This window comes from Rhamphochromis longiceps, linkage group LG19 (assembly GCF_057381845.1).
Source record: "Rhamphochromis longiceps isolate RC_006_pf linkage group LG19, R_longiceps_female_GT1.1, whole genome shotgun sequence".
Classification (NCBI taxonomy): Eukaryota; Metazoa; Chordata; class Actinopteri; order Cichliformes; family Cichlidae; genus Rhamphochromis; species Rhamphochromis longiceps.
The window spans coordinates 12,831,050-12,836,649 of NC_140575.1; positions in this window are offsets into that span (position 1 = coordinate 12,831,050).

Sequence of the window (5,600 nt, forward strand, 5' to 3'; positions counted from 1 at the left end):
ATATTTAACTCATCCACTGCTGCCAGCACGGGTGCCACTAGCAGCTGAGGCTAGCTGAATGCTAGATGTTTTGGCCGGCCATTCAGAGAGCCAACTCTCCCCGCTGACCCTCGGTGACAGCTGAACAGTGCTGTGCCATTCTCACAGGCTGGGAAAGTCCAGTGACAGCAGCCACCCAAGCCCTAACAGTGGCCGAGTAACCGCCAATTGCCGTCTTGGGATGGTTGAGCGTGGCCAAACTCTCCAGGACTTTGGCAGCCAGGCTGTCTTTTTGGCCCTGCTTGCAGAAAACAATCTAATTTAGGGAGGCGAGCAGAATCTGAGGTGCGGTAATTGTGCTCTGCATCAATGGGAAGAGCTGCTGCCAGGGTGCTGCTGAGTCAGAGTGAGTAAATGAACCTAACCTTGGTTCACCTACCTGTTTTATATGTGGGGTAGTTCGCTCTCAAGTCCAGCATAAATAAATATATACTGAAAAGCAAAGACAACATCTAGTCCATGTAGTTTAGATCATAACTGAAGAGCTCATTACTGCTGGGAACTGTGCATCTTTACTGGTTATAAAAGCCCGGCACCAGTGGCACATTTTCTTGACACGCTGATTTGCGATGATGAAAAAGAATAAGTAAAACATGGCGTAGGATGGAAGGCTTAGAGACAACGAAATAGGTGAGTCTGAGCTGGTTTGGATCTGGGCAGAGGACATCTAAGGACAGGGATGCCGGAGATGGGGCCAGGCAAGAGGAGAGGAGCAGTACGGATGGAGGAAGATGAAGAGGATGGGAAGAGGAATGCATGATTCCCAACAGGAAGTGAAAATGAAAAGGGCACCTCACTCTAGAATCAAGCACGAAGACAGATGTGACCTATTGAATGAAAAGGAAATGCCAAAATGAAAGGTGTCTAGCAGCTCTTCTAACTCTGCACTGAACTTTAAAACTTTGTCTTAACTGTAAAATATCTAAGCAGTAAAACTATATTTAAATATTTGCAAAATCTCATCGTCTCTCCTTTCAAAACAGTACATCACATTAAGGACATAATGGTTCCTTTTCAATGCTACAGTTCATCACGGCTCATACAGATGGTTTTGTAATATCTTGCCAGCAGTAGTCCAGTATATGCTCTCAGATTTGATATCATATACGCTAATGTAAGGAGCATAAACTGTCCTTTATTCTGCATGCGTGTGAATTATGATAATGTAAACAGTGAAGTGAAAGCACTTTGCATGTGGCCCATGGCAGAGATCAGCAGTGAGTGATGGTAATGCTCCGAAACATAAACCCAGAGCTCCTCTGCTTTCTTGTCTGACCAGGACAGAAAGTTTAAAGATTTCAAATCACAGTTACGGGTGATGCACAAGGAGTCATGGCGGTCTGCGTCTTTCTGTTACTAAAGTGAAAGTCCTGTCTGGTCACCAAGGAGCAGGGCTCGGTGCACATAATGACGCTCTTATCTCTATGTGGAAACCAAAGCAAACAAAAGAGGCAGCGGCGAACAGACTCACGTACTCCCTGAGGAGTTATGTCAGATGGACACTGATGCATTCACTCCCTGTTTGTCAGAGCAGTTGCGTTCAGGAGTAGCAGTTGCTGGATTATCTGGGCGTGGTGCTGATGTCATGTTTTGTTCCATAAAGTGAAACCTTGCTGCAGCGGACATAAACCCATGCATACACTTCTCTGCTTCTTCAGATTCCTTTACTTCTGTTGTCATGAATCATTTCTCCAGGCGGCCTATCTGAAGATGCAAAATCACCTTAACGTGCACGCGCTCTGCAGCTAACCCAAAGCTTTGAACTTTTTCTCATCCTTATTTGTGACAATCAGCATGAATGAGCGCAAAGAAAAACAAAGCCCATTTGTTTGACAGGCCTCTTCCTCCTCACATATGAAGTCATTCCTCTCCGTTTGGTATCGGAGAAGAAGCTCTAGCCAAACTGAGGTCATGAGAAGGTTATTTTGATTGGATGCCATAATTCCCACACCCAGAATGAAGTCATGTGGTGGGATTCTGTGAGGAAGAGGTTTGTTATGATTTCAATCTGTACACAGAATGCCCGGAGGACGGTGGGCCCGTCAGGGCGCTTTGGGCTGTGGTTGTTATGAAACATGTGGGCTGGTGGAAGGAGCTGCCATTCCTGTACGATGTGATCAGAGCGAATCGCACTCACGTCTGATAAATACAAGATGGGTGATAAAATTTTGCTATAAGATGTCAGCTTCATGACCCAGGTGGAAGCAAAAGTCTTGGTTTGAGGTTTAATCGAGGGAAACGTAGGCAGAGAAGATAACATGACATCTGCACTGTATGATGTTACATACCAGACTCTATTATGTAAGTCTTTCATATCTCCATTTTTCACGCCGGTCTTTCCCATCCAACGGTCACGGCTGTCTTCACATCACTCCACCAGCATTAGCGAGTCTCTCTTCACTTCTACTTCTTCTGATCAGCCGTCACCTCGGCTCTCCCGGGTCGTTTTTAGGTTTGGCCTCGCTGAAGGATGCTGATGAGCTGTCCAAGCAAAGTGAGATTAGGCTAAACTGAGAAAACAGAGACAGTCGTATTCTGGGCCTGAAGCCATGAAGGGACTGAAGATGTTTTTAGATGAAGGGATGAAAAGACAAAGAGAACGGCACTGATGTGCAAACCTAAGGGACGGGAAATGCACCAGTCCTGCTTGAAAGCATTTTGAAAAATTGTAAAATAATCTACAAGACATTTTGTAACACAGCTGTGGCTCAGTTATTCAACACTGCCTGGTATAAGGTGACCGAGAGTTCCACTTTAGGCAGTCATGTGATTTATGCCAAAACTTTAATCTGCATAGTTTTTTGTTTAAGCTTTCAGGAATGCATTCAAATGACCACAGTGTAAGAAAAAAGCTGATGGTTTCTGCATGATCCAAAAAGTGTTGCCTGAAGATTTGAATGACCTGTGGCAACACGAAAAGTGAACCTGGAACGCTTAGAACAGGTGAAATTCCAAGAGAAAGCTTCCAGAGCTACAATAAAAAATATGTTGCCAACTGTGTTTCTGCATAAAATTAAAAATATTTGTTAGCGTACTGCTACCTGACACATGCACATGAGTAGGCTGCTGGAGGTCACTTCATGGAGCTCTGGTTCCATGTGCTCCTCCTGTTGCCAGGTTATTGGCCTTCTACGGCCCTGTCCAGCTCTCTTCCTGATATCCTCCACACTATTGTGACTGTGCTGTGAGACACAACAAATCTTACAACAACACAGATGGATGTACGGAGAGGTAATTCCATGGAGTTCTGGCAGTGCCTCCTGTTTCTCCTCACACAAAAGAGCAGATAGCAGTCATGCTGCCGGGTCGATGGCCTTCTACAGCCCCGTGCAGCTTCCTATGGTCTGTGGCCTCCATCTGCCAAATCCCTCCCTTTCTGCAGGTTGTCTTGTTGCTGCCTCTTTGGTGCACCTGTTGCCACTTTCATTTACACCAAAGCACATGAAGGTTTCTGCTTCCTAACTGAACAGATTGACATCCCTGAAGTTTAGCTGACTTTGAGTGTTATCTTCATTTTAATTCAATTTGATTGGTTTGGTTTAGGAAGACAATCTTTGTTAGCTGCTACTTGCTGAAAGGTTTAAAACATAACCCTTCATAACATAACAGATTGTTGATCCTTGAGTTTTTGAAATGATTAAACTAAATATGTCTGACAGACCAGCTGAGCCCCTTTGTCTCTAAGCTAACGGGTATTTAGCTGTAGGTACATGTAACAAGAAAGCAAATACATTTACCTTCCAAAATAGCTGCTTTACTCACTGCCACCAATCAAAGACAAACCTCAGTTATTTGTTAAAGGATATATAATCAGATTAACTTCCCTGCAATGACAAGCAAGCTTTCAGTATTTGAATTCACGTAGGAAACCTTTTTACAGTAAGACTGCTCACCAAACATCTTATGGTAAATTATCCAGAAAGGGCCAGCACGTCTCAGGATACCACAAAAATACCACACCACATGTATCCCAGGATCACATTCATCACCACAGGAATTCCTCTGCTGAAGTACAGCTACCTCTTTCATGTGGTGCTGTATCACAGGAATTCCAGTACGGCCGATGTTTGGTCTGTCTGTGTAAAGTCTGTTTGTATTTTTCGCTTCCAAACACAGAAATTGTGACCTGGCATAAAAATGATAAATGTAACATAATTTTTCTTTCATAAGAACAATGAAAATGACATCACGCTGCTGTTTGAGTCAAACTACTCATCAAAAGACTTCTAGAGCAATTTGAAGGTGGTTTACTGTAAGCTTGGACGTAGATCATGTTTGACACCAAATTTCAGCTCAGTAAAAACGAAACAACATAAACAGAAAATCAGTCACAGGCGTCACCTTTGCCAAAAACTGGCATTCATGCAGTCTCAGACCAAAGCGACTCTTTAATTTAAATTAAAAAAGTAATAGTAAGACCATAGCACTCAGTGGAATCCAGTGTTGCCATGATAAACAGGGTATTCATAAGAGCGTGCATCTGGTTTCACTTTTTGGGCTTTTAACCCTGCTGAACTTGTTACATCACCCGTAACACATCCAGATAAATATAGGGGAATAATACTGACTCAACTGTGAATTATCATCATAACAGAAGTTATTGCTGTACATCTCTTGTGGTTTTTGTGTTTATTGATGTGAGCCTGTGTCTAAAGCCTAAATTGGCTGGGAAATTACATGCTGTTAAGTATTTCTGCCTTTGTTTTTCTTCTCGTGTTCCCATTCTGGTGATGAGTTACCCGCTCAGAAATGTTAATTACTTATGTTTCATTTCCTGTGTGTCCTGATCACACACTATAGAGCTGCATTGAGGAGGTGATTCTCTCTCACACACCCTCCTGCTCCCAGACTGTAACAATATTCAATAAAGTTTGAGTCCAGCTCACACAAACGATTAAAAAAAGTGATTGATATTTTCTGGCACAATCCAGTTTAAAGTAGTTTCCATAGCAGCAAACGCAGCATGACTCTCACCCACCGACACCGCCGCTGGTTTTCTCTCTCAAGGTCAGCCCCAGCAGGAGTCAGGACTGCCAGTCATGTGCCAGACTTTCTGGAGGGGAAGGGTATTTCCATATGAGGCTCAGATGCCTATGAGCCAGCGTGTCTCATGAACAGAGGAGGGAGACTGCAGGGCCACAGGGTTCATTCCAGACAACAGCTGGGCATCACTCAGTGTCACAAAATACTCAGACAATGAATAAATATCCTACAGAGCTCTAATAGAAGCATATAGCCTGCCCATCAATGGAAAGGATTCAACAAGTTAAGAATGACTCTCCCATCTTTTGCTCTTTTAAAAGCTACATTTGGATTTTTAGGGTTGTAGATTCTCTTTCAGATCTTATTAAGAGAAGAAATGGTGTAAAATTAGGACTACATGAACCACCAGGTGCCACTGTGTGCGCTGAAATGTCTCCCCCTTCTGGCGAAGAGGCGTCATTCATCAACACCAGCCGCCCTGTCAAGGGCACAGTGGAGCTCCGCCTACTTTAATTTGATTGGGTGATACCGGTGTTCGACGAAGTTTATTGGATATCTGGTCGTCAATACGATGACGA